The following is a 22,647-nucleotide window of genomic DNA, read 5'->3' on the forward strand; positions in this document are numbered from 1 at the left end:
GGGGATTTACACAAGACATGAATAGCTTAAGGTGGGTGTATTAGTCTATTCTTACACTCTGTAAAGGATTGCCTAAGACTGGGAAATTTGTAAAGAAAAGAGGTTTAATTGGCTCACAGTGCCTCAGGCTGTACAGGAAGCATGGCTGAAAAAGTCTCAGGAAACTTTCAATCATGGCAGAAGGTGAAGGGGAAACTGGCAAGTCTTACATGTCAGCAGCAGGAAGAAGAGAGAGGCGAGAGGTGCCACACTGTTTTAAACAATCAAATCTTGCAAGAACTCACTCACTATCATGAGAACAGCAAGGGGGTAATCTACCCCGACGATCCAGTCACCTCCTACCTGGCCCCTTCTCCAACATCGAGGATTACAATTCAACATGAGATTTGGGCACGCCACAGACCCAAATCATATCAATGGGCATCATGGGGGCCCTCTTAGACTCTGTCTGCTGCATGTTTCATTTCATGATTATTGAATATATTTTTTCATATAATAATTTGTCATATAAAGGAGGTAGATATTTAAAAATTGATCTGCTCAGGGTGTCAAATGCACTAGGTACACCACTGTCCTTTATCCTACTTAATTTTTGTCATAACACTTGCCTGGTTTATTGTATATTTTCATTATTGTATATAACATTTAATGTATTTATGTATTTTACTAATATATAATAAACAATAAAACAGTTTATTAATATATGTTCATATTATTTAATAGTCTATCTTATTTAACATTTATTATATGTTTTATGTGTTATTCACCTTGTATGTTTTTTCGTTCATTGTCATCTTGGCTTTATAACCTCCTTAAGGGGAGGACTTTTTCCGGTGTGTTCACTATATTCAGCACCTAGAGCATTGGCTGGCACTTTAGAAGAACTCAATAAATATTTGACGGCTAAATATGTGTAATGTTCAGAAGTTTTTGTTTGTTTGTTTGTTTTTTGAGACGGAGTCTCGCTCTGTTGCCCAGGCTGGAGTGCAGTGGCACGATCTCAGCTCACTGCAAGCTCCGCCTCCCGGGTTTAGGCCATTCTCCTGCCTCAGCCTCCTGAGTAGCTGGGACTACAGGCGCCCGCCACCACGCCCGGCTAGTTTTTTGTATTTTTTAGTAGAGACGGGGTTTCACCGTGTTAGCCAGGATGGTCTCGATCTCCTGACCTCGTGATCCGCCCGTCTCGGCCTCCCAAAGTGCTGGGATTACAGGCTTGAGCCACCGCTCCCGGCCAGAAGTGTTAATATAGGAGAATAGATAGTAAACTCCCCAGGTATTTTAAAATCTCATAGATTTTTAAATTAGGTTTTATATGAACCACCCTCTAGCCTTTTAGTTTTCTCCTAGCTTTACCTCCTCATTTCTAAATTTGTTTATATTTCGAACCCTGTACTTTGTCAATGTGATACTAAAATAGCCGAATATAAAGTGAGATTTTGGTAAATGACCCATGATTTTTTTTTTTTTCCCCAGTAATATCAAATGACAGTCCATCATAGTCAGTCTGTCTTCTGGCAGTCCTGATTTCTGAACTTTGCATATATTGGAGATTATTTTGCTCTTTCTACCTACAGAACATGGAAGGTACTAGGGATGTGGCAAAAATCTCGTACCTCTCAGAGAGAGGAAGTGAAATTGACCTTCTGCAACTTTGTTTTGATAAAGGGCCTGAGTTAAAGTCTAACCCCAGAGGGCTGACCCAGTTGAGAGAGAGAGAGAGAGAGAGAGAGAGTGAGTGTGTGTGTGTGTGTATGTGTGTGACCATTTTCCTTGGAGAATGCTGCTTCTTAGACTATAATCCTAGGTATTATAAATGAATAAATAAATAAAGAACCATGAAACTCTGGTTGGCAGCACAGGTTAATGATCTGATTGTGGCAAGAGGACCTCGAGGCTTATCAATTTTGTATGTTTGTACTGGGGGAGCTTGTAGGGAGAATAGGGTTGCAGCAAGTACTTGTGGAATATTGCTGGATATTCAAGGCAAATATAGACCCAGGATTTATGAAGTAAGCACTTCATAATTGGGAATCCAAAAGCCCCTAAATTAACGGACATCTCCAAAGCATTGTAATACCCTGATAGTATAAGAATCGTGTTCTCTAATAACTTAAAACATGGCCTTATTTTTGAAATCAAAACCTTCAGCATAAATATATGTGCCTTTTGTGCTTACATACCTTATGGCTGCCATTAGCTACAGCTCTTTATACGTGGGGCACTGTATCTTATTGTTAAAACCATCCAATAAAAAATAATCTCCTGTTGCAACTTTGGATTTCCTTTATAATGAAAGAACTTTCCAGACCTCATAGAGCATTTGGAAATATTTTCCTTATAAACAGAAATCTGACTACTAAGTACCATTCTTTCCCAAGGTCTTCAGAGTTCTTTTTCTTTTCTTTTCTTTTTTCCTTTTTTTTTTTTTTTTTAAGACAAAGTCTTGCTGCGTCACCCAGGCCGGAGGGCAGCGGCGTGATCATGGCTCACTGCAGCCTCAACCTTCCAGGCTCAAGAAATCCTCCTGCCTTAGCCTCCCAAGTGGCTGGGACTATAGGTGCATGCCCTCATGCCTGGCTAGCTTTTTAATTTTTTTGTAGAGATGGTGTCTCACTACATTACCTAGGCGGACAGGGTTCTTATTTCTAGGAATAATAACATGAATATTGACTCGTTCATTAAAAGAGAAAGGTGTTATGCTTAATGCTTTCGTTGTTCTGTTTTTTCTTAAGGCCAGCACCAGAGTTACTTAATAAATAATTGTGCTGTCCTAAAACCACTTTGGGGTAACTCAGCAGAGAACCCAGGCTGCCAACCTGGGGCAATATGAGTACAGTTCCTTCAGGCTGGGAGGGGTCCTGGGCATGTGGCCACCCAGGGGGCTGCATATTGTTGACTCAGGCAGAGGCATGCCTGCCTAGGGGTAGAAAGGGAAAGCCTGCAGCAAGCAGGAAGAGTTGATAGGTACTAAGATGGAGAACATTCATGATATAAAACCGTTGTAATCACTTTTAAGTGAACAATTCAGTGACATTTAAGTACATTCAAAATGTATACAACCATTACCACTATCCATTTCCAGGACTCTTCCATCATTCCAAACAGAAACTCTGTACTCATTATACAGTCACTTTCCACTCACCCTGTCCCTCAGTCCCCGGTAACCTCTATCAAACTTTCTATCTCTATGACCTTGTCTATTCTAGGTACCTCATATAAGTGAACCAAATATTTGTCCCTTCTTGCCTGGCTTATTAGCATGATATTTTCAAGGTTCATCCATGTTATAGCATGTGTCTGAATTTAATTCCTTTTTAAGGATGAATATTTACATGACATTTTGTTTATCCATTCATCTGTCAGTGAGCAGTAAAGTTGTTTCCCACCTTTTGCCTATGGTGAGTAATGCTGCTATGAACACTGATGTTCAAGTGCCTATTAAAATCTCTGTTTTCATTCTTTTGGGTGTATACCTAGGCGGATGAGGGTTTGTTTTTGTTTTTGACCATCAGAGTTCCAATCGGTGCTACTTTTTCTTTTAAATACATTCTAGGTTTATTTGAGTTTTTGGGGGTTTTTTTGTTTGTTTTGTTTTGGGGGACAGGGTCTTCTTGCTCTGTCATTCAGACTGGAGTGCAGTGACACAGTGACACGATCACTGCAGCCTCAACCTCTGAGGCTCAAGTAATCCTCCCACCTCAACCTCCTGAGTAGCTGGGACTACAGGCATGAACCACTGTGCCCAGCTAAGTTTTAAAAAGTGTTTTGTAGAGAAGTGGTCTCCCTGTGTTGCCCAGGCTTCTATTTGTTATATAATCATAACATCTTCCTACAACGTTTTTCTGTCCCAAATAAGAATTACAGTGTGTTCATCAACTGGAGAAACAACTTCCCTATCTGGGTTTTCACCCACAACTGCTCAGGTCCTCAGAGCATCTGACAACAGCCAGTAGCTGAGTGTCTCTGCTTTCAAGAATTTATAGTATGTCACTAGAGTCAGGACCTCAGCCTGGGATTGGACCCCAAAAGTAAAGTAAATCATACTGCAATTTTGTGCAAAAAACAAAGATTAAGCGTACACAGGAAGGTACAATATGAAAAATAATTTATTTTATTTTTATGACAAAAAGGAGTGGAGGAAATTAAAGTTCACGGATGAAACATTTTTCCTTAAGCTTGTTTTGGTTTTGTTGATAAGATAGTAAGCAACAATGGGAATGGGAATTGACAAAGCCTGATTCATCTCTCGTCTGATCGTTAACTGTGCTGATGAAAGCATGTGTCTGACCCTAGAGAGGGAAGAGAAGAGTTTCCAGGGAGCGAAGCTGAAACGTCTGTTATATATAATGGTTGCTCTAAAGAGACATGAATGGCTAAACTCAGGTGACGTGGTAGAGACTGAGTTGTCTACCTAATATTTATTCTATTTTTATTTATTAAGCCTGACTTTGTTTGGAATGGCAATATACCTGTGGAGGCTAAAGCAACTCTATCTTGGATGCTAATCATGTTGACAAAGCAAGATGTGTCTTATTTATTTTTGTGCTCCTCTCACCCATCCCAGAGAGGAGAAAGTGTACAGCATATAGTAAATCTTCAGTACATGTTTGATGTTGGATTGAATAATCTGCTTTATTTTATCATCTAATAACTCCTTAGTGAGATTAGATAGATGGCTGGTGAAAAAGTGTTTGGACTGATACTGTATTTCTCTGCTCAGCGTAAAAATATCTTACAAAAATCTATTATGTGTTTATGAAAGAAAGGCATCAAAATGTTAACAACAGTGGGATTGTCTAACTTCCAGATTTTCTGCACTTTACATATATAACTTTTGTAATTAAAAAATAGTTGATTTCCAGCCTGGCCAACATGCTGAAACCCCGTCTCTACTAAAAATACAAAAAATAGCAGGGCATGGTGGCATGCGCCTATAATCCCAGCTACTTGGGAGGCTGAGGCAGGAGAATCGCTTGAACCCAGGAGGAGGAGGTTGCAGTGAGCCGAGATCGCGCTACTGCACTCCAGCCTGGGTGACAGAGCGAGACACTGTCTCAAAAATAAATAAATAAATAAATAAATAAATAAATAAATAAATAAAGTTGATTTTTTAAAAATCTACTTAGAAAGCAGAGATTGCAGTAGAAGAAAAAGGATTTAATTAAATATTATGGCTTTTCAATACTTTTTGTTGTGTACTATGCTCTCCCCAAAACACAGTCGCATAATAAAATTGAGTTTGAAAGTCCTCCATAAATTAACATGTTCTAATAATTCTATAGGAAAGAATGGAGATACAATATTTGATCTAGAAAGTGCATATCCAATGATAATCTGAGCAAGGAACACCATTCTCCTTAAAGTAAACAGCGCACAGCTGTTTCCATCATGCTGACTGTAAGAAGATTATCATACGCAGAAAAGAAATTCCAGGAAACTGCGTTCTAATTAACATGGAAATGAATCCACAAAATAAATACGTATCCAGAGTTTATGCAATCCCAGGGTACAATGGAGACAGATGCAGATTGATCTAATCTGGTTGTATTAGGAATACGAATGTTTGTCGGGGAACATTGCGTGGAAAGTTGACATTTGGTTCAATCAGGAAGGGCAAAGTAGAAATTATGAAAGCAATTTCCTTTGTCCAGTTAAATTAGGCATTCAAATAACAGGCTACTCTTTGACCTTCCTGGGAAAGGTCAGGAGGGCATTGAACGGTCATTAAATAAATAGCAGGCCTATTATGGTAAATACTTTGTGAAAATTTAGGAAAATATATTCTGGATTGAAAATCAGCCAAAAAAGGATTTGCAAGAATTTCTCTAGCATATTTTTATTGCTTCTATTTATCCATTTTTAATTTGCAGAAACAGTAAGGACTGGTAAAAGCACTAGACCAAACTGAATATGGGTCTATTGAACAAAATTAAGAGGTCACTTTTCTGCCACTTGCTAATGTGTGCCGCAGCTGCTAAAGAAAGGAAGTTTTGTTGTTTGTTTTGGTTTTGGTTTTGAGACAGAGTTTCGCTCTTTTGCCCAGGCTGGAGTACAATAGTGTGATCTTGGCTCACTGCCATCTCCTCCTCCTGGGTTCAGTTGATTCTCCTGCCTCAGTCTCCCAAATGGCTGGGATTATTGGCAGGTGCCACCATGGCTGGCTAATTTTTGCATTTTTAGTACAGAGGGGGTTTCACCATGTTGGCCAGGCTGATCTTGAACTCCTGTGCTCAGGTGACCTGCCCTCCTGGGCCTCCCAAAGTGCTGGGATTATAGGCATGAGCCACCGCGCCCAGCCAGAAAGAAGGTTTTTTGAAAAATAGCTCCTCTGGATGTCTCCCCAAGGCCCCACTTGATATAGCTAAGGAGAATCCCTGGCATGTATCATAAGATATATGGTTTCTTAATCAGATGGGTGACTTGCAGGACTGAAATTTAAGAACACTCTTGATGCTGTCCTAGGTTATAATTCCCAACTTGTATTACAGCAATGGACATGCTGTTGTTAATATTTTCTCCAACAGTCCAAACTCCAAGTATATGAAGTTAAATCAAATCTCTTTTCTTGTCCATTAAAGTTCAAGTTGCCTTAATAAAAGCTGGCAAGTTGTTTTTATAAACACTAAATTAATAGAACAGATTTTGGCTGGGCACAGTGGTTCACGCCTGTAATCCCAGCACTTTGGGAGGCTGATGCAGGATGATCACTCAAGTTCAGGAGTTCAAGACCAGCCTGAGCATCAGAGGAAGACCTCGTCTCTACTAAAAATAAAAATAAAGACAACTAACTGGGCGGGGTGGTGTGTGCCTGTGGTCCCAGCTACTAGGGAGGCTGAGGTGGGAGGATCCCTTGAGCCCAGGAGTTGCAGTGAGCTGTGATAGCACCACTGCAGTCCAGCCTGGGTGACAGAGCGAGACCTTGTCTCAGAAAACAGAAATGAAAATAATAGAACAGATTTTAAAGCTATTTTTATATTATTCATACATCTTTTTTTGCCCCTATCTTCTCATTCAGATTCAGATTTACCCAACATTTATTAAGCATTTACTATGTGTCAACCTCCATGCTGGAGGATTTCATGTTAAATTTATCATTATTTAGCCTGATAGAGGCAGTTCAAAGACAAAGTCTGAATCAGGTGTTTTGACTCAAAATCATGGGTCCTTCAAAGTATCAGTGGATTAGATTATTATCCTCATGTGTAACTAAGATAATACAAGAAATATTTGGAGTCATATTTTAATGTATTATCATTGTTATTATTGTAGAAGTAGTGTATATATATCCATAATTTTAAAAATTTAAACGAAACGTAATTCTGTAAGTGAAAAGTAAAAGTCGTCCATCTTTTTCCTTCCCTACTCCTAGTTTTTCTCTACTGAAATACAGTACATTGTAAAACTGGCCATAATATTCTGCAGTTTCTCCCATTAAGAGGTAGAGTGGGCCAGGTGCTATGGCTCACACCTGTAATCCCAGCACTTTGGGAGGTCCAGGTGGGTGGATCACCTGAGGTCAGGAGTTCGAGACCAACCTGACCAACATGGAGAAACTCTGTCTCTACTAAAAAATACGAAAATTAGTTGGGCATGGTAGCATGCACCCGTAGCCCCAGCTACTCAGGAGGCTGAGGCAGGAGAATTGCTGGAACCTGGGAGGTGGAGGTTGCCGTGAGCCAAGTTCTGCCACTGCACTCCAGCCTGGGCCACAGAGCAAGACTTCTTCTCAAAAAAAAAAAAAAAAAAAAAAAGAGGTAGAGTCCCCTTGAATCTAGGATGGCCTTGCCACAAGCTTTGGTCAATAGAATACCACGGAACTGGCATTGAATGAGTTCCAAGTCTAGGCTTCAAGAGCCTTGCAGCTTCCTATATTGTGTTCAAAGAGCACACTCTTTGAATAATGCTGTCACCATGTGACCATGCCCAGGATTGTCTGCTGGAAGGTGAGAAACCACATAAAGTACAGATGAGTCATCTCAGTTGAGACTTCAACCAGCCAAACCCCAGCCAACCTGGCCAGAACTGCTTGGATGAACCCAGCCTAACTTAATGAACTGAAAAGTCATAAGCTTAAAAAAAAAAAAAAAAAGGTTGTTATTTTAAGCCACTAAGTTTTGGGGTAATTTGTTATGCAGCAGAAACTAAATGATGCAAGAGGTGACCATTTGAACAATTTCTGGCATTTGCAGACTATAAGGACACAAGAACAGCTAAAACTCCATGGAATAATGAAATAATAAAGGAGAGAACCTGAAGTATGAGCCTAACATGATCCTAGATGGAACTAGAAGACCATCATTAAGGAAATACAAGAGAAGACGGAGAGAGTACAGAGGGACAAAGTAAACAAACATGTAAATTCAAGCCTGCCTGCTTAAGAACTTCTCAGGCACAATACTTATGTGTTTGCTGTCAATCTAAGCAGATTTTTGTTGCCTCACCTTCTCAACTGGACAGAATTGCAGTGTGGATGGGCCTCTTGTCTGGTTACTAGCAAAGAGAAATCTCATGATTGTGTTTGTAGGTTGAATTGGTATTATGTGGGTTGTGGCAGCTGCTACATGACTGATGTCTTCATCTCCTTCTTACCACCAAAGAGGGTTGAGATGGCTCCAAGAAGGAAAAAGAGAGAAGTTGTCAACATCTTGGTGCAGAAAAGCAGGTGGAGCCAGTCTCTGCAGAAACCCTGGTAACTGAGCTCAGCTGACAAGTGCTGAGGAAATTCACAGTTGACAACTGCTCAGTACAGATGATGACTAAAGAAATGGCTCTCCCAGCAAAGGGAGAAAGATCCAGGCCAGTATACGCTTAGTCTGTCACAGCGTCAGATCTGGAAATAGGGTAAGGGGAGAAGAGACTGTTTTGAGGATGTGATAGAACTTTGTAAGAATATCTTTAATGAGGAGAGCAAAATGGGTAGTGAAGGGGAGAATTCAGAAGTAAAACTCAGAAGATGAGCCCTCAGCAAAAGGGGTTTGACAACAGTATAGGCTCAAGTAGAAGGAAAACTCTCTGTGAGAGTTAGGACTACAAATGTTGCCATTCTTAGAACCAGCACTTTGTAAATAAATTGGTTTTCTTTTTCTCTCTAGAAGCTTTCGGGATCTTTTCTTTGTATCTGGGGTTTTGAAATTTCACAATGATTTGGCTTTTTTGATGGACATGTTTTTCATTATTTATTTATTATTATTATTTTTTTTTGAGATGGAATCTCACTCTGTCGCCCAGGCTGGAGTGCAGGGGTGCGATCTTGGCTCACTGCAACCTCTGTCTCCCGGGTTCAAGAGTTTCTCCTGGGCCGGGCATGGTGGCTCATACCTGTAATCCCTGCACTTTGGCTGAGATGGGCTGATCACCTGAGGTCAGGAGTTTTGAGACCAGCCTGGCTAGCATGGTGAAACCTCGTCTCTACTAAAAATACAAAAAAAAATTAGCTGGGTGGAGTGGTGCACGCCTGTAATCCCAGCTACTTGGGAGGCTGAGGCAGGAGAATCACTGAAACCCGGGAGGCGGAAGTTGCAGTGAGCCAAGATCATGCCTGGGCCACAGCATGAGACTCTGTCTCAAAAAAAAAAAAAAAAAAAAAAAAGAGTTTCTCCTGCCTCAGCCTCCCGAGTAGCTGGGACTACAGGTACACCAGCATGCCAGGCTAATTTTTTTATTTTTTGTGGAGATAGTGTTTTGCCATGTTGGCCAGGCTGGCCTCGAACTCCTGACCGCAGGTGACCCTCCCACCTTGGTCTTCCAAAAGACTGGGATCACAGGCATGAGCTACCACGTCCAGGTGGATGGACTTATTTTTCATTCATCTAAAGACATTTCCTTTATTTTGGGAAATTTTCCTTAATTGTTTCTTTAATACATTTCCCCCACTATTTTCTCTGTTCATTCTCTCTGGAACTCCTATTATTCACATCTTGAGGCTCTTGTATTTTTCCTCTCTTATTGTACATCTTTTGGTAGGACAAAAAGACTATTGCTCTACATTCTAGAAAATTTCCCTAATATTTTTTAGCTTTCTGACTTATTTATTTTCTCCTGCTTTTTGCTGTTGGAGAACTTTCTTGAATTTTAGATGACCCTACGCTGACTGCATGCTTGAACATGGGTTCACCAACCAATGTCCGCCAGCCCAAACATTACATCATCACCCTTCTGACCACTTTTCTTCAACTCTTGGAGTTCCAATTCCAAATCTTTATCCCTTGTTATAGAACACTGACAATACCTGATTTAAATCCTTTAGGCAAAATATTAGAAGATCCTTTTTCTAGAAAAATAGAACCATCCCACAATAAAGACATACAGATACTGACATTTGAGGAACCTCCACAAAAGAGCTGACTTCTGCCTTCAGTGAAACTCTAGTACAGCCATTATGGAAAACAGTATAGAGATTCCTCAAAAAACTACAAATAAAACTACCCTATGATCCAGCAATCCCACTATTGGGTATTCATCCAAAGGAAAGGAAATCAGTATGTCAAAGAGATAGGCACTCCCGTGTTTATTACAGCACTATTCACAATAACCAAGATATGGAATCAACCTCAGTGCCCAGAAACAAATGAGTGAATAAAGAAAATGCATGGCTTACGCCTGTAATCCCAGCACTTTGGGAGGCTAAGACAGGCAGATCATGAGATCAAGACCATCCTGACCAACATGGTGAAACTCCGTCTCTACTGAAAATACAAAAATTAGCTGGGCATCATGGCAGACACCTGTAATCCCAGCTACTCAGGAGGCTGAGGCTGAGGGTTCAATCACTTGAACCCGAGAGGCGGAGGTTGCAGTGAGCTGTGATCGCGCCACTGCACTCCAGTGCAGTGCTTCAATTTCAGTTCGGCTACCTTTGGGCAAAAGCAGCAACTTGGTAAGCAGCTCTAGCAGGAAAATTACTCTTGAAATACTGTTTGTAGATTTCATTGACAGTATTGAAGTCATTTATGTCAGCCTGGCGACAGAGCAAGACTCCATCTCATAAAAAAAAAAAAAAGAAAGAAAGAAAAAAGAAAAAGAAAATGCAGTATATAGACACAGCGGAATATAAAACAGAACAAAGGTATAAAAAAAGAACAAAGTTCTGTCTTTTGAGGAACCATGGATGAGCCTGGAGGATATTATGTTACGTGAAACAAGCCAGGAACAGGAAGATAAATACATGTTCTCACTCATATACGGAAGCTAAAAAAGTTCGTCTCATGGAAGTATAGAGTAGATTAGTGGTTACTAGAGGCTGGAAAGGGTAGAACGAGTGGAGAATAGCTCGAGGTTAGTTAATGGATGCAAAAGTACAGCTAGAAGGAATAAGTTCTAGTGTTCTATACCACTATAGTGGGACTATAATCAACAACAATTTACTTTGTATTTTCTTTTTTTTTTTTTTTTTTGAAATCTCCTTGTCTATTTTATTTCCATTAGAAAAATATTATCTGTATTAAATTTTGGTCCACTTTCTTCTTCTTGACCTCAAATTTAAATACTTAAATTTTACTCAAGTAAAAGCAGAATCACATACCTGACGTGAAAACTAAATCGTTCACATCATTAGTTTAGATATGTTCTTGATTATTTCTCAGGAATAATTATTCTTCTTTCCTACCTGTTATTTCTCTTTTATTTATTGAGTAACTATGTAATGGATATCTCTTTCCTATATTCAGTAATACAGGTGTAATTTAAAACAGTAACTGGATTCCTTCTCTAATCTTCAATTCATGTTCAACTCTCCCTATTATATGGTATTTCCATAATAACTTCAGATATTTTCATCAAGCTCACATTGTCATCAACTGTGAAAATTAAAAGGTTAATTAAGATGTTACATCACTTGTAAAAATTAAAATGTTAACAATTCCAGACTACAAAGCACTGGCCCACTTATAGTGATGCTGTTGTCGGCGGTCCTTGGACAGCTACTGCTTCAATTTCAATTTGGCTACCTTTGGGCAAAGCAGCAACTTGGTAAGCAGCTCTAGCAGGAAAATTACTCTTGAAATACTGTTTGTAGATTTCATTGATAGTATTGAAGTCATTTATGTCAGCCAGAAGAACGCTTGTTTTCACCACATTAGTGAAATCACAGCCTGCAGCTTTCAGAATTTCACCCATGTTTTAAAGAGCTTGTTTAGCTTCTTCTGCTACCCCTCCTGACACAAGCTGTCCACTTGAAGGGTCCATGCCTATCTGTCCTGAAATGTGAATGGTCTTGTCCACTAACACAGCTTGACTGTAGGGTCCAATGGCCCCTGGGGCTTTCGCGGTGCTGATCACCGTTTTGATCAAGGACGACATGGCTAAGTCTTCCCTCTTGCAGCCCCTTCAGGAGAAGAAGCCCAGCACCAGCCTTGCTCACATCTCATGGGACTTACTATGTATTTTCAAGTAGCTAGAAGAGTAGATTTTAAATGTTCTCAACACAAATAAATAATTAATGTTTGAGGTGATAGATATGCTAATTACCCCGATTTTATTATTACATATTTTATACTTGTATGGAAATATCACAGTGTACCCCATAAATATGTACAATTATTAAGTGAAAATTAAAAATAATAATACATTTTCAGTGTTTAGATTTAAAACATTTACATTCTGTCCCTTAAACATACTTTGTCTGTAGATTGATTCTGAAAACTGAAAACAGAACGTGTTAATATTATTCACAGTCTATGAACATGTGAACATTATTCACTGAAGAATCAAATAATAATATTTGATTCATGAAAAAATGAAATATAATTTCTCTGTCAGCACACTTGAAGGGTCTATTTTTTCTTACAGGCTATAAATTGCTAGAAACACTACAACATTTTAGTTTGATTTATATTTGGACCAACACTTTCTTATAAGATTTCTGTTTTTCTTAAAGCTTCTACAGTTGAATTTATTGGAGGAGTGGAGGGAGTTTCTATTCTCCAAAGGATATGTTTGCTAGAATATAGAAATCAAAATAGTTATAACAAAAATATTTTGAAAATTAACAGTATGATTTCCAAGTTTTGTTCCCTCAAATCTCATGGAAATGTGATCCCTAATGCTGGAGGTGTGCCCTGCTGGGAGGTGTTTGAGTCATGGGGGTGGATCCTTCATAAATGGCTTGGTGCTCTCCCCATGGTAATGAGTGAGTTCTCTGAGTTCACACAAGATCTGGTTGTTTAAGAGTGTGGTGCTGGGTGCGGTGGCTCACGCCTGTAATCCCAGCACTTTGGGAGGCTAAGACGGGTGGATCACCTGAGGTCAGGAGTTCGAGACCAGCCTGGCCAACATGGTGAAACCCCGTCTCTACTTAAAATACAAAAAATTAGCTGTGCGTGGTGATACGTACCTGTAATCCCAGCTACTCAGGAGGCTGAGGCAGGAGAATTGCTTGAACCCAAGGTGGAGGTTGCAGTGAGTAGAGATCATACCATTGTACTCCAGATTGGGGGGATAAGAGTGAGTCTTCATCTCAAAAAAAAAAAAAAAAAAAAAAAAAAAAAGAGTGTGGCAAGTCCTGCCACTTTTCTTTATAAATTACCCGGTCTCAGGTATTCCTTTATAGAAAAGCAAAATAGACAATTCATAACCTGTAAATTTTTTCAGGATTTTTTCTTACGTTCCTGTCTTGCTTCTCAGTGCAGCTTGATGAATGTTGGATCGAAATTTGACCTTATATTCTCAACCTAATTCTCGAATATGTGTTTAACTCTGGGAAATGTAAACTGTCAGGTTAAGATCTCCTAAAAACTTAAGGAAGAATGCTATAAGGCAGAATGTCTTTGAGAATCAGTCTCCTTTTTTGATATGAAGCATACAAAGCATTGAAAAACACAAAAGTGACAGTGCTTGGATGAACCATAAGAATAAATTTTTCTGTGTGCATAACTCTTGTATGTACATCATGGAAATTACCCTAAGTCATTGCCACTATCTTCTTGATGTCAACTCTGATGGTACTAATCTTTACAGAATTTTAAACAGAAGGCTTTAAATAACACTTCAACTGTTAAGGTAACAAAGGAGGGGAAAGGAAAACTAGCCTACTATGAACCATGCACATATAGTGTCTTGGTGGTTTTATATGTGAATATTATCCAATATAACATGTATTATTAATTACATTATATTTATATTTAATATGCTGTTATATAACATATTTATATAGGTCAAGAAGAGGTGGCCCACCCTGCCTGAGAGTCGAAATCACCTTCCCCTCTGCCTTCCTTTTCTTAGTTATGATGGCGTCTGCCCCTCTCGCTGGTATGAGCCGCACTGTATAACCCTGCTTCCCGACATGCTGCCCCACAGCCTTCCACTGTTGTTAGTGTTCATTCTTCCTTCTGTTCTCTCTCAGCTCCGATTCTTAGATCCTTGAATCTGCTTTAATTCATCTCTTTTGAAAACTTCTAGTGCTGTTCTTGGATCTGATATTTAATGTCAGCTTTCCTTTTGAATTCCCCTGACTTGAGCCCCAGATTATCATCGCCAGAAGGGGCTCAGTGTCAGCAAGATCAATGGTTCTAGCCTGTAGCATTTCACAGAGACTCTGGAGTTATTAGAAGAGTCTTAGAACCCGTATATATTTATAGGTATTTTTCCTTTCAGTGGGCAACAAAATTGACACCTTTATAATGTGGTGTTCATGATTTTCTGAAATTAAGAAGAGTTTTCACACTCTAAAAAACTGGGAACCACTGACTTACACCAGCCTCCTCATTGAATAAATTAAAAAAAATAAAAAGCTCAGAAAGTTATTTGTTTTGTCCAAGGTCATACAGTGGGTTAGGATTTTATCAGGACTCAGGTGTAAGGATCGAATTCTCAACCATCAACCCATTCCTCTTTCCACTACCTTAACTCCCGAAATACCATAATCCTCGCAGTTACATAGCAGCTCCCACAGACTCTCCTGCATGGGGGAGTAATGGGTCGCCATCTCAGTCAGACCGAATTGTGAGGAAGCAACTTCTCCCTCCATAGTAAATGTTGAGCTTTACTGAAAAGTACTACTAGGATGTGATAAACAAACAAATATCCTTAGAGACTATACGTATGTTTTAAATAATCAACCCATCTTTTTTCAGAGAATCTTATCTTATCCCCTCTCCCTGTTGTAGGTAAATAAGAAGCCCTAGATCCCAGCGGATCATTCATGAGACCCAGGGAAGGGGCCTACCTATAAGGTTTCCCAGAAATGAGAGTCTCAGGACTGAATTCCTTTGGGTATCAGAGATTTGGAATTGAAACTCCAAGAAATGAAGAAAAATGTTCAGAAAGGCGATGATGAAATGTTGTGACTGGCAGACTTTTTTTTTTTTGACGGATTCTCGCTCTGTTGCCCAGGCTGGAATGCAGTACAACTTCTGCCTTCCCAGTTCTCGGCTCACTGCAACCTCCGCCTTCTGGGTTCAAGCGATTCTCCTGCCTCAGCCTCCCGAGCAGCTGGGATTACAGGCACATGCCACCACACCTGGCCAATTTTTGTATTTTTAATAGAAACAGGGTTTCACCATGTTGGCCAGGCTGGTCTTGAACTCCTGACCTCAAGTGATCTGGTGGACATTTTGAACTACAAGCCTACAGAGAAAGAGAATGAGAATGGGATAGGGAGAGGGAAGAGAGTGGGAGAGAGAAAGAATGCACAAGGGAAAATGCATATGAGGGCCTCGTGGTTCCAGAGAGAAAGGGACAGAAAAAGAAAAGGAGAGAGGATGCCCTGGAGAGCACCTTAGATGCAACTTTTCTGGTTCCCAGTTCCTGTCATAGGGGCCTTGCTTCTCTTGGATTCCAGGAGCTTTCTAGATTTTGAAATAAGCTCTTTAGGCTAGCTACGGTGGCTCATGCCTGTAATCCCAGTGCTTTGGGAGGCTGACACAGGAGGATCACTTGAGCCCAGGAGTTCAAGACCAGCCTGGCCAGCACAGCAAGACTCTGTCTGTACCAAAAATAAAAAACATTAGCCAGGTATGGTGGTGCGTGCCTGTGGTCCCAGCTACTTGGGAAGCCAGAGAGGGAGGATCACTCGAGCCCAGGATCTTGAGGCTACAGTGAACTGTGACTGCGCCACTGCTCTCCAGCCTAGGCAGTAGCAAAACCCTGTCTCTGTAATTAAAAATAAAATAAGCTCTATACTTACTTTGATTTGAGAGGGATTTTGGTCTCTGTATCAGTGGTCAGCTCTGTGGAAACAAAGTCAAATCTCATGAATACCTTAGAGTTCCCATAGCTTGAGAGACGGTGACGCAAGACTATTTCATGCTGAGGCTGCCTCGTTAGAAAAAGGAGGACGAGAGCACTTCAGCTGTAACAGGCACTGCCCCCAACACACATCAGTGCTAATGACAGGTACTGGGTGGGCAGACAACTAAGATACAAGACTCTCAGTACACGGCAGAGTCTGTGGTACCAGCCACAGGACTGTGCAGAGACCTCATCTCAATCCCAAATATTTCTGAATCTCATTGCTGTTCAGAAGAGGCCTCTCTCTAAGCACTTGAGAATGGGAATGAAAGTTCTATATAATCACTCTGGCATCCTTCATTTCAGTGAAAAAATGATTTTGAGATTTGTCTTGTACGAGATACTTAATATGAAACTTCTAGTTCTAAGGAGATTTAGAAAAAGAGAAAAGTGCAATATGTATATATATTATGTATGTTTTACATAGTAACCTTTGTATATATAAAATGCATATGTAAGATGTACATATAATATATGTTATATAGTATGTGGATATATTCACCACACACATTTGTATACATGTTATTCTCAAGGGCAAGAAGTAAAAATAGTAATAAATAGTAATACTTTTTCAGTGTGAATATAGAAGGAATCAGCAAAGTCTTTCATTGTTGAAATAAAAAATAAAGGGGAGGCAAAGCAAGATTATAGTTTAACAGAAATGTGGAAGAAAGATATAAAAACAGAAGGTGCCCAGGTATGGTGGCTCATGCCTGTAATCCCAGCACTTTGGGAGGCCAAAACAAGAGGATTGCTTGAGGCCAGGAATTCAAGACCAGCCGGGCAACAGAGCAGGACCCCATCTCTAAAAAATAATTTAAAAAATTAACTGGGTGTGGTGGCCCTTGCCTGTAGTTCCAGTTACTTAGGAGGTCAAGGTGGGAGGATTGCTTGAGTCCAGGAGGTCAAGGTACAGTAAGCCATGATCACACCACTGCACTCCAGCCTGGGGAACAGAGTGAGAGCATTTCAAAATAAAAAATAGGCCAGGCATGGTGGCTCACGCCTCTAATCCCAGGACTTTGGGAGGCCAAGGTTGGTGGGTCACCTGAGGTCAGGAGTTTGAGACCAGCCTGGCCAACATGACAAAACCCTGTCTATACTAAAAATACAAAAATTAGCCGGGTGTGATGGCACACACCTATAATCCCAGCTACTCAAGAGGCTGAGGCAGAGAATCGTTTGAACTCAGGAGGTGGAGGTTGCAATGAACCAAGATCATGCCACTGCACTCCAGGCTGGGTGACAGAGAGAGAATCTGCTTTTATTTAAAAACAAACAAACAAACAAACAAAAAACAACTAATTAGTTAATTTAACAAATTAAAGGAAAAAGGGAGATTGTTAATAATGGCCAAGATTCCTAAAAGAAAAGTACTTCCTAATTAATCTATATGAGAAGAGATAACAGCCCCCCAGAAAGAAATAGGTGAACAGCATGATGCTATGATTGGAAACCTCAGAGGTACAATGTTGTAGTTAAAATCTGCCCTTGGCTTTAAAAATATCAGGAAAATAAGCAAGGGAAATTGTGTGAAATAAGTTATTGATATTTTAATAAGCAAATATATTAGAAACATTGAAATATCTTTAAAATAGCACCTCTATACCATGCATCCTAAGTTGCTTAGAGAATTGGCTAATGGGTTTAAGGAAACTCTTATCATTGTGTTCAGGGCACCCTGGATGCATTATTTCAGAAAGTTGTCAAAGGAGGAAAAAAATAAGAAAAAATGAGCTCATGGGGACCTAATTTCTTCTTATTCCCCTTCCTAAGAAAGACCTCTCAACTACATGAAGACTGTTGGATGGATCTCTATTATTCTAGACATGCTAACTTGAAACTAGAGAGTCAGCACTTCCGTTTTCCACTCCCCCAACTTCCATCACTCCCCAAATCCTGGGTGATTTGGCTTCCCAGAATTGCTCAGATTTTGCTCCTTCTCATTGTAACAGTCATAGTCCAGTCTGCATCCCCAGCCGATGGTGAGGAGTATTAAACTGTTAAGGACTAAGCCCAGGAGTATGACCTGGCACAAAGCAGGTATCACTATAATATTTTTTTTTCTTCAACTTTTATTTTAAGTTCAGGGGTACATGTGCAGGATGTGCAGGTTTGTTACATAGGTAAACATGTGCCATGGTGGTTTGCTGCACAGATCATCCTATCACCTAGATATTAAGCCCAATATCCATTAGCTATTTTTCCTGATGCTCCCCCCACCACACTCCCCTCTGAGAGACCCCAGTATGTGTTGTTCCCCTCCATATGTTCTCATCATTCAACTCCCACTTGCAAGTGAGAACACATGGTGTTTGGTTTACTGTTCCTGTGTTAGTATGCCAAGGATAATGATTTCAACTCCATCCATGTGCCTGCAAAGGACATGCTCTTATTCCTTTTTGTGACTGCGTAGTAGTCCTTGGTGTACACTGTAAGAGTTAAATAATACACTTTATTGTGAATTATTTATATATTACAGAGAATTTTTAAATTAAGGTTTTTCTGAGACAGGGTCTCTCTCTGTTGCCCAGGCTGGCGTGCAGAGGCACAATGATGACTCACTGCAGCCCAAGTGATCCTCTCACCTCAGCCTCCTCAGTAGCTAGGACCACAGGCGTGAACCACCAGTCCTGCCTTTCCGTGGAGATCTTTTCTGTTGCTGTTTTATAACCACATCCTCTTTCCTCTCACCTACATCCCCTCTTTAACCCCTGGCAGCTACTAACCTGCTCCTTATTCTATAATTTTGTCATTTTAAGAATGTTATGCAAATGGAATCATACCATATGTAATTTTGAGATTGACTCTAATCACTTAGCATAATTCTCTGAGATTCATCTAGGTTGTTGCATGTATCAATAGTTTGTTCTTTTTTGTTGCTGCGCAGTATTTCCTGGTATGAATGTCCTACAGTTTGTTTAAACATGTACAGTTGAAGGGCATCTGATAGATTGCTTCCAGCTTGGGGCCATTGTGAATAAAGTTGCTATAACCATTAATGCATAGGTCTTTGTGTGAACACAAGTTTTCATTACTCTGGAAAAAATGCCTGACAGTGTAATTTCTGAGTCATGTAGTAGTTGCATGTCTAGTTTTTTAAGAAACTGCCAAAATGTTTTCTGAACTCTACCATTTTACATTCCCAACAGCAAAGTATGAATAATCTAGTTTCTCTTCATCCTCTCCAGCAATTGCTGCTATCGTGATTTTTTAGTTTTAGCCATTCTGACAGGTATATAGTGATATCTCATTATGGTTTTAATTTGCATTTCTTTGGTGGCTAATGATGTTGAACATCATTTCATTTGCCTATTAGCCATGTGTGTATCCTCTTCAATGAAATGCCTCTTCATGTCTTTTGCCTGCTTTCTAATTGGATTATTTGTTCTTTTAATGTAGGGTTTTAAGATTTCTTAATATAGTGTAGATATTAATGCTAATATTAGGACTGCGTGGTTTGCAAATATTTTCTCCAATTGCCTGTCTTATCAACTTTTTAACAGGATCTTTTGCACAGAAAGCTTTTTGTTTGTTTGTTTGTTTGTTTTTTTGAGATGGAGTCTCGCTCTGTCACCCAGGCTGGAGTGCAGTGGTACGACCTCGGCTCACTGCATCCTCTGCCTCCTGGGTTCAAGCAATTCTCCTGCCTCAGCCTCCTAAGTAGTTGGGATTACAGGCGTGCACCACCACGCTGAGCTAATTTTTGTATTTTTAGTAGAGACAGGGTTTCACCATGTTGGTCAGGCTGGTCTCGAACTCCTGACCTTGTGATCCGCCCACCTTGGATTCCCAAAGTGCTGGGATTACAGGTGTGAGCCACCACGCCTACCGGAAAGTTTTTAATTATGATGAATTCTAATTTATCAGTTTTCCCTTGTATTGATCATGTTTTTGTGTCAAGTCTATGAACTTTTGCCTAGTCCAAGATCCCAAATATTTTATATGTTTTTGTTTTCAAAAATTTTTACAGTTTCAGGGTTTACATTTAAGGCAGTGATCCATTTTGAATTACCTTTTTATTAAGCTGTGACAGTTAGGTCAAGGTTTATGTTTTTGCATTTGGATGATCTAATTACTCCAGCACCATCTGTTAAAAAGGCTGTATTTCCTCCATTGAATTGCTTTTGCACTTTGTTGAAAACCGGTTGGGAATATTTGTGTGGGTCTATTTCCTTTTCATGACCTATGTGTCTGTCCTTCCATCAGTGCCACACAGTCTTGATTAGTGTCGCTACATAATAATTCTTGAAAACAGGAACACTGATTATTCCCACTTCATTCTACTTTTTCAAAATGTTTGAACGATCATCGTTTTTTTGCCTTTTTATATAAATTTTAGAATTATCTTCTCTATACTATAAAAAATCATCCTGAGATTTGGATAGAAATCAGATTAAACCTATACATATATTTAGAGGAAACTGATGTCTTTACTACACTGAGTTTTCCAATCCAGGAACATGGTACATCTTTCTATTTATATAGATCTTTGATTTCTTTTAGCACTATTACATAACTTTCAATTTGCGAGTGTCCTATACGTGAGTTACTGGGTTTACACCTACATATTTTATTTTTTTCTAAACTATTATAAACTTTTTTTGTTTGTTTGTTTTGTTTTTTTGAGACGGAGTCTCACTCTGTTGCCCAGGCTGGAATGCTGTGGTGTGATCTCAGCTTATTGCAGCCTTCGCCTCCTGAGTTCAAGCAATTCTCCCACCTCAGCCTCCCGAGTAGCTGGGACTTCAGGCGCGTGCCACCATGCCCAGCTAATTTTTGTATTTTCAGTAGACACGGGGTTTCACCATGTTGGCGAGATGGTCTTGATCTCCTGACCTAGTGATCTGTCTGCCTTGGCCTTGCAAAGTGCTGGGACTACAGGCATGAGCCACTGTGACCAACCAGTGGTATTTTATTTTAAATTTTGGTGTACATGTGTTCTTTGATAGTGCATAGAAATACAGTAGTTACTATTTGTATGTTTATCTTGTATCCTGAGATGTCACTGAACTCATTTATTAGTTCTGTGAATGTTTTTGTATATTCCTTGGGATTTTCTATGTAAATAATTATGTTGTCTTCAAATAGAAACAATTTTATTTATTCTGTTCCAATTTGTGTGCTTTTTATCTTCTTTTCTTACCTAATTGCACAGTCTAGAACTTTCAGCACTATGCAGAATAAGAGTGGTGAGAGTGGACATATTTGCCTTGTTCCCAATCTTAGAAGGAATGCATTCAAATTTTGATTATTAAGTATGATGTTAGCTGCAGGGGTTTTGTGGATGCTGTTTATCAAGTTGAGGAAGTCTCCACCATTCCTGGTTTTCTAAGAGCTTTCAGTGTTTGTTTTTACAATAAATGGGTGTTGAATTTTGTCAAATGTTTTTTTCTGCATCAGTTGATGTGAGCAGGTAATTTTTTCTTTGTTAGTTTGTTAATATGATGGATTACACCGATTGACTCTCAGATGTTGACTTTGTACTACTCAGGCATAAATACAAATGAAATAATGGCATTTGCAGCAACCTGGATGGAACTGGAGACCATTATTCTAAGCGAAGTAAACTCAAGAATGGAAAACCAAACATTATGTTCTCATTCATAAGTGGGAGCTAAGCTATGAGGATGCAAAGGCATAAGAATGATACAATGGACTTTGGGGACTCAGGGGAAAGCGTGGGACGGGGGTGAGAGATAAAAGACTACACATTGGTTACAGTGTACACTGCTCTGGTGATGGGTGCACCAAAATCTCAGAAATCACCACTAAAAAACTTATTCATGTAAAAAAAATTAATTCACACAATTTATAAAAATAAGTGAATAAATCTGTGAAATGTTAAAAAAATGCTGAATTCTCCTTGCATCTTTGTAATAAACTCCACTTGGACATACTATAGAATTCTTTTTCTATATTGTTGAATTATACTTGTTAATATTTTGTTAAGGACTTCCACATGTTTATTAAAGAGGGATATTGGTCTGTGTTTTTCTTTTTTGGACTGTCCTATTCTGGATTTGGTATCAGAGTAATATTAGCTTCATAAAATGAATAGAGAAGTACCCTGTTCTCTCCTATTTCTGCAATAGATTGTATACAATTGGTGTTTACTCTTCTTTAAATATTTGGTGTAATTCTCCAATGGAACCATCTGGTCTGGAGCTTTCTTTTCTGAAAGTTGTAAAATTACTAATTCAATTTCCTTAATAGTCATGGGGCTTTTTGAATTATCTATTTCATATTGCATGAATTGTGGTAGTTTGTGTTATTTGGAGAATTAGTTCATACCATCTAAGTTGTCAGATTAATGTGTATATAATTGTTTGTAGTGTTCACTTATTATTTTTTGGTGTTTGCAGGATTTTTAGTGATATTGCCTGTTTCATTCCTGATATTAGTAATTTATGTTTTCTCTCC

The 22,647-nt window shown here is 39.4% G+C and overlaps 1 pseudogene; it reads right to left on the reverse strand.

Annotated features, from left to right (window-relative positions):
• Positions 1–11,560: 11,560 nt before the first annotated feature.
• Positions 11,561–12,354, reverse strand: LOC103238205 (2-iminobutanoate/2-iminopropanoate deaminase pseudogene; annotated as a pseudogene).
• Positions 12,355–22,647: the final 10,293 nt, after the last annotated feature.

Source organism: Chlorocebus sabaeus, chromosome 11 (assembly GCF_047675955.1).
Source record: "Chlorocebus sabaeus isolate Y175 chromosome 11, mChlSab1.0.hap1, whole genome shotgun sequence".
Taxonomy (NCBI): domain Eukaryota; kingdom Metazoa; phylum Chordata; class Mammalia; order Primates; family Cercopithecidae; genus Chlorocebus; species Chlorocebus sabaeus.